The sequence below is a fragment of the Microcebus murinus genome, chromosome 12 (assembly GCF_040939455.1).
Source record: "Microcebus murinus isolate Inina chromosome 12, M.murinus_Inina_mat1.0, whole genome shotgun sequence".
NCBI lineage: Eukaryota > Metazoa > Chordata > Mammalia > Primates > Cheirogaleidae > Microcebus > Microcebus murinus.
Genome location: NC_134115.1, coordinates 20,906,909 through 20,919,922, shown reverse-complemented (window position 1 = coordinate 20,919,922; position 13,014 = coordinate 20,906,909). Strand labels below are relative to the sequence as shown.

General features: G+C 36.8%; 1 protein-coding gene and 1 pseudogene across 1 annotated transcript in view; one reads left to right on the top strand and one right to left on the bottom strand.

Annotated features, from left to right (window-relative positions):
* The window catches only part of GNAQ (G protein subunit alpha q), a 283,732-nt gene that overhangs the window by 264,715 nt on the left and 6,003 nt on the right, over positions 1-13,014 (bottom strand). The gene's annotated exons all lie outside the window — the stretch shown is intronic.
* Positions 5,288-5,441, top strand: LOC142874271 (mitochondrial import receptor subunit TOM5 homolog; annotated as a pseudogene).

Here is a 13,014-nt window from a genome sequence, read left to right as displayed (position 1 = left end):
ACATATGTAACACATATGTAACAAATATACGTTAAAATTTCTGAAAGAAAGCTGAATAATAAATAAGCAATACCTAACATAATACTCAGATGAGGTCTTTAGGCTTAATTAAAATGATTCCCTCTTATCACCCAGGTATTCAATATGAAATCAAAGGATTAAAAGTTTTAGAAAGAGTGAAAATAAATGAACTCTACATATGAAATTTAAGAAACTATAAAATCATTTTTGAAACATTAAAGATCACAGAGGCTAGATGATCAAGTATCAATTTAGTGCTAGCAAAGATGGACAGGAGACAATGAAGAAACAGAAAATAAGTGGAAAGGAAAAGAGCAACTACTGTAGGATTAAGAAAGCAGAGGAAACTGTTATCAAGGGGAAGAATAGAGGAAATGTAGATTAAAGCGATAAACACGAAAATGGTCTTGAATACCCTGTACACCTCTCATTCCATCTGACACAAATATCCTTTTTATAGTCAAACTAAGATAATTTCAGTTTTCTCTATGTTTAGCCTTTCAATGACCATCAGTAAGTCCTAGGGACAGACTTCAGAAAGATGCCCTTAGTCACTGACAATTTTATGGTTTTCTTAGTAGAGTTTTATCATTTGATACATTCAGTGTTGCCTCTGAGAAGACTGTCAAAGAAATAAAATACATGTATAAAATGTACATTATAGACAGGAACAAAAAAGCTTATAACGTGCAAATAAAATACCAAGGAAAATGGAGTAATCAGGGGTTGACAATTTATAGTCAGAGTGCCAAATACAAGTTGCTGCCTTGTTTTTGTAGACAAAATTTTATTTTAAAAAAAAAAAATTGTATTTGAACACAGCCATACCCCTTCATTAACAAAGTGTTTATGGCAGAGTTGAGCAGTTGCATCAGAGATCCTACGGCCCAAAAAGCCACAAATATTTATTATGTGACTCTATATAAAAAGTTTGCTAACTCCTGGTATCAGTAAAAAAATTTCCCTACTATGCACTGGAAGGACACAATAAATATTATTTATCTCTGAAGCTGATAAAGTGAGAAACGTAACTTGATGACTACTTGATGACTACTAATGTGACCATTGAAAATTACATAGGCTACCATTATCAAAGTTAACAGCAGAGTACATACTTTTCAAATAAATCAGAGTTTAAAGCACAACTCAGTACAAATTAAATACCAAAGGTGTGAGAAAGAAGGGAGGAATGATGGCTGCCAGAAATCAAAAATGAATCAGAAAACAGCAATCACATGCAAACACACACACACACACACAAACAAACAAAAACCTACCATATCTGTTAGTTATCAACAAGTGTACAAAGAATAAACTCAACTATTTAAGGAAACGACTCTCACTCAGGCTGAGGTTTAAAACACAAACACAAAAAACAGAGCAGCAACAAGAAAGATTAATAGAAAATAAATGGGAGAAATACATCAAACAAATGAAAACAAAACAATATTAATGTTCAACAAAGTTGAATTCAATATATAACAGCATTAACTTACATAAAAAACTATGTTATAATGATAAAATTTTAATTTTCATGGACATTTTTTAATGCACCCTCATAAAAGAGTACAGTCATGCAATTACGTACAGCATACATGACAGTGGTCCTGTAAGATTATAGTGGACCTGAAAAATTCCTATCACCTAGTGACGTTGTAGCTGTCATAATGCAACACATTACTCACGTCCTTGTGGTGATGCGGGTGTAAACAAACTTACTGAGCTGCCAATTGTATAAAAGTGTACAGTAATGTCCTAGGCCTTCATATTCACTCACCACTCACTCAGTGACTCACCAAAGCAACTTTCAGTACTGCAAGCTCCATTCTTGATATACAGATGTACCTTTTTATAAATCTTTTATACCATATTTTTACTGTATCTTTTCTATGTTTAGATACACAAACACTTACCATTGTGTTCCAACTGCCTACAGTATTTGGTACAGTAACATGCTGTACAGGTTTGTAGCCTAAGAGTGATAGGCTATAGCGCAGGTATGCAGTAGGCTATGCCATCTAGGTTTGTGTAAGTATACCCTAGGATGTTCACACCATGACTAAATCGCCTAAAAACACATTTCTAAGAACATAGCCCCTTTAAGTGATGCATGACTGCATTTACATATATAAAGCAAAAGTTTCTGGAAATAGGAGAAATTGCCATAAACACCAGAGTAATAGATTTCTGCACAATTCTCAGTACTTGGCAGATTCACACACCATATAAATAAGGAGAACAGCCAAGAACATAATCAATAAAATTAAATAATATACACATATTTATGTTTTTAATACATACACACATTTTATGTACCCATAGAACAAAACCTCGAAGAAGTAAAAACAGTACAGATTGTACTTTATCAAAATGACATAAGACTAGAAACAAATAACAAAGGTTGAAAAAAATCATAACCACTTAAATAGTTTAAATCTTCTGCCCTGGTTCAAAAATAAAAATCATAATCTTAGGATATTTATAAAAGGATAATAAAATGCTAAATACTGAGTGGCATGTAAAAAAAAAAAAAAAACCATAGCTTTAAACACTTCTAAATCAAGAAAACATTAAAATAAGTAATCTAAGAATTTTAACTCAGTAAGATAGAAAAAGTACAACAAAATAAACCTAGAGCAATTGCAAGAAAGAAATAAAGGCAAAAATAAATTGATCCAAGAGGGCCAAAACAATTCAATAGGGAAACAATATGTCTTTTCAATAAAGAGTAGGGGGACAACTGGATATGCACATGCAATGAATGAAGCTGGAACCCTACCTCACACCACATACAAAAATCAACTCAAATGGTATGACTTAAAACTATAAAACTCTTACTAGAAAACAGAGGTAAAATTTTTGTAACCTTGGATTTTGCAGTAGTTTCTCACAAATGACACCAAAAGTACATGCAACAAAAGAAAAAGTACACAACTTGGATTTCATCACAATCAAAAACTGTTGTGCTTCAGTACAATTTTGCATATAGCCAAATCTGTAATATAATCTTATTAGTTCTATTTTTTTCCCTTGGGGCACTCCATCCTTCCATAAATAAATGGTCAAATTTCTAGAAATACATGTTAACAAAGTAGAAGCAAATAGCAGAAAACTTGGTTCCTTAAAATAAAAAAAAAAAAAAAAAACAAAGTAGAAGCAAAAAGTGACAGAAAACCTAATTTGAATAATATTGAGATATCTGTTATTTTTGTAGGTATATTTTGTTATTTTTGTTAGCATATATTGTTGGCAGTTTTAAAAAGAAAATAAAGGCTGTATAACAGATATCAATTCAATAAAATGCAAATAAATATAACAATGAGATCTTTTTTTCTTCTGCCCATCAGACTGACATAACCAAATGATGGCTAAAACTGTTTGTTATGTTACATTATGTTAGTTGCCAAAACAGCCATTAACATAAATTAAACCTGGGAGAGTAAACCAATAAAACCGTTCTGAAAGGTAGAGTGGTAATATGTATCAAAATTTAAAATAAGGCTGTCTTTTGGTCGAAAGAATTTACCTGCAGGGGGCAATCATACAAGTATGCAAAGACACATCCCCTACAATGTTCACTGTAGCACTGACTATAAAACTTTCTTAATGGAATCCAAGTAAATATTCATTAATAGGGATCAGGTATAAATAGTGGTATGCTGGTAAATAATCAACAACTAGTTCTTCCAGGGGTGGTGAGGAAAGTCTGATTTGTAGTATTTGCCAATTTCTGTCATGTAAATATTCCCACCATGGCTGATTTCAAGCTACCAAAGTGACATCACTGAATATAGAGTTGAGAAGACATATGCAAAACAGCTTTTCAGGAGCAGATACAAGCTAGCTGCATCATACCACTGTATGATTCCAAAACACTGAAACACTAAAAATCCACAAATATGATGCAAAAGATTTCTATTAACATAGCACAATATCCATCACATTTACTAAATGAAAAAAATCCAATTATACATATAGTATGATATATATATATATACACTCAAACTATCTGTGATAGTATAAACTTATATGTGTATTTCATTTTCATTTTGAAAGAAAAAGAATCATGTAATAGTGATGTATTACAATCTACATTCAATCTAGTTTTGCCCATAACAATGGTAGTAAGTCTGGCTTTCAGGGAGTATCTAAAGCAAATCAAGATTTTTATTTTAAACAGAATAGTAAAAGATCAACAGACTTGGCTTGATAATAATTTAAAAATTCTGCAGTAAATAATACAAAACAAAGAAAAAAACAACAGACTGAGGTTAAGTTTTTTGCAGTAAATCTAACAAAAGACTAATTTCATTTGTATGTTTAAGCTCATTAATAGGCAAAGAAAATGAAGAGACAATTCACAAATTAAGAAATTCAACTAGAAACAAACATATGGGAAAATGATCATTCCACTAGGGATCAAATAAATGCAAATTTTAGAATTAAGTGCCATTTTTTGCCTACTACCTTACTGATACTCTCTTAATATTGTCATGATGCCGTAAATCATATACAATCATTTAAGAATATGTTTGAGAGTGTGTAATCAAGAGTTACAAAATTTTTCATATCCTCTGACCTAGAAGTAACATTTCTATGAATCTATTCTAATGAAATTGTGTATGCATGCATGCGTTTGTGTGTTTAAAAAAGTTATCTCCACCAAGAACTTCATCATAGCATTATTTTGAAAATGGAAATATTAGGAAAAACCTAAATATAGCAAAAAAGAGTAAACAAATTAATATACATCCTCTCAATAGAATATTATACAATCCAATCAAATATTAATATGAAGTCTATATAGCCACATAGAAAATGCCTACCACATAATGTTAAATTGTACAGTATGATTACATCTACGTAAGGAACACAGAAAAACAAAACAGGCTAGGAAGAAATATGCAGAAAAAAGGTCATAGTGAATATGTTAGACTGGTACATTTTGAATAAATTTATGAATAAATTTTTAAAATCTTTTTTTCAAACTTTGTGCAAAAAGCTATTGCATTATTTGTAAAATTTCAAAATCACGGAAAAACAAGACATAAAAAAAATGTAATTAAATAACAGAATGGGCTGTCATTCTTTCAAAGGCTAACATGAAAACAACATAATGTACTTCTTAAGAATGTAAGAAAATTCTTATAAGTGGAAGAAAATAAACATTTCTTCTTGACTCAACCTTGGACTGTGTATTAAATACGATAGTTTTTTGGAGAGCACAGCATGATGGACGGCTGAAAGCTGGGTTGTTAAAGCCGTGATGTTCTGGATCGAGGGCCTCACGCTAAAGCTGGACCCAGAAGAGAATGAAGAGAAGACAAATGGACATGAACTCCTCTATACAGAACTTCCTCATTTACGTGGCCATGCTGCAAATTACTCCTTTTATCTTAAAGAAATTGGACAGCATATGAAGACTGGATGTCACGTGTGAACGTGTGATATGAAGAACCTGGCTACAGTTTCCTACCTGCAAATGAATACGCCCAGAAAGGTGTAAAAGACTTTGATTGAATGGACAGAAAAATTCTGCTTGTTAAGAACAAGTTTGGCTCTGGTAACATTCATAGCTAAAATACAAAACTATTTGGGAAGTATGAAAAACAAAAAACAAAAATAAATCACAAAAAAACAAACAAAAATAATAGTTTTTCTCATTATTAAACTTTTTTATAAATTTAGAAATAATCATACCACCAGAAGATAATATCTTAAGTGCTTTTATTTATTTCATTCCCAAAAGAGAATAAAATGTAATATAAATTCAGGCCATAGCATAATGCTTGAAGATATACTGTATACTATAAAGAATATTTTTAATAGAAAAAAATAAATCATTGCATTGACCCCATAATTCAGGACCAGGGATGCACAATGGATTAATTAATTCTGAGATGGATACATTTTAATTTGAGTAGCACTTCACGGACAGACGCTAGGGATTTAGAAAAACTCTAAAGAAGAATCTGCTCCCATATAACAAGCATGGCCTGGAGTGGAAAGCCCTACAGAAAATGTGTTTCTCAAAACATACAGCTGGTCATTTTTGTGAAAATATATTCGGAGTCAAGATTGCCTTAAATAAATATTAATCAAGTCCTATAATTTCCTTCATTAAAATGCAACTCTTGCCAAGAATTACTGGATAAGGAAATACAAATTGTTTCTCAGAAACTGATAAAGCAACATACAGGTATTTTCTCCCACAGAAAATGAGAAACTTATAGGATTCATCACTACAAGAGGTGGTACGTGTCCCAAATTTTTCAATCATTTCTAATGTGCTTTGGGTAACATCTTAGTTGGGGACCTGAAGCAAAATAGAAGAAACTAAAATGTTCAAGGACACCCCATTCATTAGTCCTTAAGCACAGCAAGGTTCTTCTACCTCCAGATTCCGTCAGGGCCAAGCCTGACTCCAACAGGGGACAGTATATATGGCAATTCATTAGTTCTGGGACCATTAGAAAGTGATTGATAAAAACAGAGGTTGATTTCAAGTTATCTTTTGTTTCAGCACTCTCTGGTTCTTCCACATTATCAAAAATTATTCAAATTATCTAAAATATATTTGCCCACATTTTTAGTCAAGAAATCATCTTAAGTCAATGCTATCATTGACAAATGTAGCTTTATTTTGAATGTTGGTCATAATTAAAAACAGGCTGTATGGACCTTTAAAAATCCTAGAAAAAGTCTACTCCTATGCTCAGATGTGATGGCCCAGAATGTGAACAGCACACACAAGAACACATCCAACTGATAGGTGCTCAGCTAAAAACTGTAGTTATTTCTACATTACATGCCTCCACTTGAGAATGAATCTACCCAGCAAGAATATCTCATGATACTGCTTATCTACTTATTGCCTTAGGAAACTGAAAGGCACTCAATGGTAGGAGATGCAAGCCAGGTGAAAGATTTCCTGAATAAGAATGCCTCAAAAGACATTCTCATAACCTATCACCAGGTTAGCAGAGTTCTCAAAACATTAATGGATGCATTTCTATCACCTGAAATAGCTGACGAAAGAAAAGAAACATGAAGGAGCCATGCTGCAAATTTTCTTTTTCATGTGTCACTGGTTTTTCTCAGGACACTGCTTCAGCGGAGGTGTATGGTTAGTCTACCGAACCACCTCTGGGAACGAAGGACGAGAGCAGCCAGAGCCACAACACAAACTCCTCCCATTCAACCCAGGCTTCCATACTTGCTCATCTCCATCACAACCACCACCTGGGAGAGGAAGGCACAGAGGATGTGACAAGGAGGACAAAGAAATGTGGTAGGGTGGTAGAGCTGGTCTGAGGGAGCAGCACTGACCAGGCTCTTCCTGACTGAGGACACCTGTCAAGGCACAGGGGCACCTCTCCTTTGTGCTCCTCTCCTTCCCTCCAGAGCCCAGAGAAGATAGGACTGTACCACCCCTATTGGCAACAACACCCTCTGCTTTCCAAGCCCCACGAGACTCCCCATTACTCTCTTTTGCCCTGTGGCTGTTCTCCTTTTCCCTGGCACCCACCCAACTCCAAAATCGCAGATCAAGGTTAAGAAAGCCTGGTGCTAATAAGATAATGAGAAGGCTGTGGGCCAGGAGGAAAGCAGGGACCTAGGAATGTCAATCACCTGCCTGGCACCTCCACTGGAGTTAAGCTTTTGTTACTGTGTTTCTCCATACCTAGCCAGAGTCCAGCTGCTCCTTCTTTGGCCACAGAGCCCTTTCTCCACAACGCAGTTGAGGGACATAGAAAGCTACTTTCTTAAGGTTTCTCTGACCATGGTCATGCCAACTGAGGACAGCTCAGAGGCCATAGCATTATCCATATTTTCAGACAGAAAATTATTTGCCTCTGTATCCATGCTATGGATGTTTCCACCATTATCTATTTTTCTGGTTTCAAGAAAGCCCCAAGAAATTAAGGCACAGTGATGGAAGGAGAAATGGACACAAATGATCCATCCAATGTTTAATTCTAAATCTTTCCTGGAAAATGGACCTACTAGCTCCAGATACAAAGCAGCCCCCCAAATGCACACCCCCCCACCCCCCACTGAGGTGCACACAGCACTCCTACTGTCCAGGCACACGTGGCCAGCAAGCTGTCACTGGAAAGGGTAGAGATGGGCTCAGGCAGCAGAGATTATTTGTAGCAAATGAAAAGCAATGCTTAAAGCTCCACGAAGGAAAAAAAAAACCCAAAAAACAAAAAAGTAGTGAGTCAAAAGAAGCTGCCTAAGGGAATGGAAGAAAAGACCCAGGCTCAGCTGAGCAGAGTGGGTATACCTCTCCTCTCAGGCTCCACCTCTGTGCCTCCCAGGATATCGCCCTTCCTGCAGGAAGCAAGAAACCCATGCTGATATGACAGGAGGTTTTTGATACCATTCCCTCTGAAGACAGTGCAACTATCAGCAGCATGCCAGGCGACATGGGGGAGCTCTGGACAGACAGCGTGAAGGCTGCATTCACAGGCTCTCCAGTCTGCGCTCTCCCTGCAGGGCACTAGGAGCTATTACAGATGGCCCAGAGGGAAGAGCCAGGCCACCTAGGAGGAGCCCACCAGACTTGGCACTGCCTCCTTCACTGCTGGAGAGAGCAGGGAGCTCAGACCCCTTGTACAGGGGTCAGATGCCAAAGCTGCAGAGGGGACAGAAAAAGTTCCAAAGTTCAAAGGGTCCTTAGAGATCATTTGGTGCTATCTCTTCATTCTATAGGTTTCCACGGGCTGGGCAGGTGGCTAATGCCTGTAATCCTAGCACTCTGGGAGGCCAAGGCAGGAGAATTGCTTGAGCTCAGGAGTTCAAGACCAGCCTAAGCAAGAATGAGACCCCGTCTCTACTAAAAATAAAAACAAATTATCTGGACAACTAAAAATATATATAGAAAAAATTAGCCAGGCATGGTGGCGCATGGCTGCAGACCCAGCTGCTCAGGAGGCTGAGGCAGAAGGATTGCTTGAGCCCAGGAGTTTGAGGTTGCTGTGAGCTAGGCCGATGCCACAGCACTCTAGCCCAGGCAACGTAGTGAGACTCTGTCTCAAAATAAATAAATAAATAAAATAAAAATATACATATAGGTTTCCACAGAAAAAGGAAATGAACAAAATACCCTCAGGTTATGTTTTGGGGGGAAAAAAATCAGGCAGCAAGGCAGGAATATATGACTGCCTTTCAGTCACAGGTTTTGGAAAAGATATAACTAATCCAAAATTCACAGCCATAAGGAATGTTTAGTTATTTAGCCAAATAAACTGTCACAAAGCTAGTCTGCCATTTGTTTTCAAATTATTGTATGATTTATCAAGCCTCAAAAATATATTACAAGAGTAATATAGATACACTAGAGAGTTAAACACTATGTATGTATCTTGGCATTCTTTTAAGGGCAAGGTACGAACAAGAATTAAAGTCATCTTGTATTATTAGAACAAGTCACAGGAAATGGGTCATCTCTCTAGGACAAGAGGAAAATTGCATTTGCCATCTGCAGAAAGAATGTATAATATAACGAGGGAGCTCTACAAAGTGTATGTCCTAAAATAATGATTCACATGGAAAGAAAATACCTGTGCATCTTTATCCTTAACACCCTCCCACCCCACCAAAAGTCTACTCAGGCTGATTGAGTATAAGAAAAGCAAAGGCCTCTGCTACTATCTTAACTATCTATATGGAAATACAATTAGAAAGAGATGTTGTTAAGGCTCTCAAGTCACTGAGAGTAGGACATTCAAAGCATTAAATGAGGAAGATAAGCCGTTACTCAGCACATACCTACAACCTACAGCATCTTCTCCCCTTCCAGCAAATGTACTGCATCCTATTTTGAAACCCAGTAGCCTGAGATAGATTATCCAGCACTGGCTCACTAACTCTCAGCTGGTAATCATGAACCAATCTCAAGTCTGCCCTCTGGAAAAGAAAGGAGAATTTTACGTTTTGTTCAGTAACAATGCATTTTGCTTTGCAGACCAGAGCAAGTGTTGCAAAAGAAAATTAATCATCTCCTGAACACAAATCCCTTCCTTTTAATGTACACCCAACTTCCCTTCTCACCAGCTCACAGCCACATGATGTCTGACTTAAGTACCAACATGGAAGTTCTCTAAATCGTAAGGAAATGTGCAAGCCAGAGAATCTGAGGGACTCCCCCCCTCAAACACCACCACCAGCATTTGTTTAAGGAAGATATGAGAGTAAATGGTTGGGGAGGTGCTACAGCAAATAGCTAGAAGACTGAAAGAGGGGTGAGTAAATCACTGAAGCACTCACTCCTCTTTAGGAACAACTAGGCTGGATGCAGTGGTTCACACCTATAATCCTAGCACTCTGGGAGGCCAAAGCGGGAGGATTGTTTGAGCTCAGGAGTTCAAGACCAGCCCAAGCAAGTGTGAGACCCCGTCTCTACTAAAAATAGAAAGATGGCCGGCCCGGTGGCTCACACCTGTAATCCTAGTACTCTGGGAGGCTGAGGCGGCGGATTGCTCAAGGTCAGGAGTTCCAAACCACCCTGAGCAAGAGCGAGACCCCGTCTCTACTATAAATAGAAAGAAATTAATTGGCTAACTAAAAATACATAGAAAAAATTAGCTGGGCATGGTGGCGCATGCCTGTAGTCCCAGCTACTCGAGAGGCTGAGGCAGAAGGATCACTTGAGCCCAGGAGTTTGAGGTTGCTGTGAGCTAGGCTGACGCCACGGCACTCTAGCCGGGGCAACAAAGTGAGACTCTGTCTCAAAAAAAAAAAAAAAAAATAGAAAGAAACTAGCTGGACAACTAAAAATATATAGAAAAAATTAGCCAGGTATGGTGGCACATGCCTGTAGTCCCAGCTACTCAGGAGGGTGAGGCAGAAGGACTGTTTGAGCCCATGAGTTTGAGGTTGCAGTGAGCTAGGCTAATACCACAGCACTCTAGCCTCGGCAACAGAGTTGCCTTTGAGACTCTGTCTCAAAAAAAAAAGAAGAAAAGAAAGGAAACAACTAGACCTGCTGTCACCTAGAAATATATGTGGCAGAAGGTGCCACTAATCAACCTGCTGCCCCTACAGCAAAAGAAAATGTAGAAAAGAAACACTAAAAGTGATGAAGAAATGTTTTAAAACATAAGAAACAAAAATTCTATTTTGATTTTTTAGCATAAGATGCTGATCAAAAAATCCAAAAAGCCAAATTCTTGGAAGAGGCAATTAATATACAATTTCAGTTCTCCAAAGGGAAAAAAATCACAAGGCTATTTCCTAGAAATATACACAAAAACTATGTTTCTAAACATCACTATCCACTTCCCACAACAGAGCCAAAAAAGTCTGGCTCTACTTCTTTTTCTTTCATTTGTGGATCAATTTTTGTTTCCTTCTGTGAGGTTTCAGGAATATAATGGTATTAGTAACATTTTAGTTCCCAACCATACCACAATCCATTACACACTTCCTTGAAACAATTATTTTGTCTCTAAAGCAAATTGTTCACAATCCAAGATTAATCCTATCATAAAGGTGCATGCAATTTTCAAATTTAAAGGATTTATATATGTAACAGCTTTCCATTGGAATTGCTGGATCAATTGCTGCTGCTATTGCCTTTCAACCCCAAACGGTATGAGAATATTCAACTGAAACATTGTCCCTAGAGAATGAATGAGGGGCAGGCAAGGAGGTGAAGACCACTGCATCTCTAAAACAGAATTCCTTTTACTGTGCCCAGGTGGCCCACGAAACCGCAAAGATGGGTACAAAACGGAGAACATATGGATGACGCCCTATTAGAAGAAAGCAGGAAGTTTAAATTCCCTTCCTCCGATTACACTACTTTCTTTTGGGAATCCGGCTGCCCACCCAACCCCCACCTTCCTATGCCCACACACCCCCAGTTAGTGATAACAGAATCATTGGGAATTGAGCAAGGCATCATGCAATGTTGAGATATAAAGAAGCTAAAGCTGGTATGTTTGCCCTCATGAGGCTTGTAATCTAGTTAGAAGACAGGGCAGGTGGTTACAAGTAGTTTTTTACAACTAAAGGCAATACATGATATGCTTTAAGGAAATAATACATATAAATTTAGGAGTTCAAATTCTCAAGATCATCTGCTTCCCCCAGTTGTGTAAGACTCAGAAAGCTCTTACATTGGCCTTCAGATTATTTTGTCTTTTTCTCTGTATGAAGAGCCAATAAAAGGATGAAGGGCATGTCAGTACAAGGATGTCAACTACGCAACAAAAAAAATTGTGAAAAAGTACTCATAGTCTTTCCTGTTGGCAAATAAGAAATAAGGAGTGTCTCCTTTAGCCCATTATTTTGCACAGAGTAGGTGCTTATATTTGTTCATTTGATCAGCAGTCTGTTTGCAACTATTTCTTCTTAAGAAATGCCTGGTTAAAAAAAATTGGAGAAAATGTTATTTTCCAATCACTGACAAATGTTTGTGAATAAATGAACCTGAGCATCTTCATAATTTTATTCTTAAATAATACTGATTTTGTTCTTTAAAATTAACCATGAAGGCTTTTAACAAAATACTCTGTGCTGATTTCAGAAATTATGGCTAAGTATAAAGGTTAACTACAGAGCTATATAGTAATAGCAAATTCAGGTTGGGGGGGGTCTCAGCATCAGGGTATAGATGTATATTTTTGTTTATAAAGCCCAGATTCACGACCACCTAGGATTTTTTAACCCATTTTGTCAGTATATTTAGGTCCTTTTTTTCTTTTTGCTACATGTTAAATGAGAAATCAGACAGATTTTTTACATATCAGTAATGTAACAAATCAAAGGTGATTGTAGAACAACTTCTTATAATTTTATTAGTAACAGCTGTTCACACAAAGTAGTGTTTGGGTCTGAGAATAGCTCTTTCTTTAACGTTACTCCATTTGGTGGAGCAAGAGAAAACATCCACGTTTTACTGCAGTTACTGCCACAGATTTAATTATCAACAATCACACATTTTACCTTCTATTGCTATTTCACACTTCCCTAGGATTAATT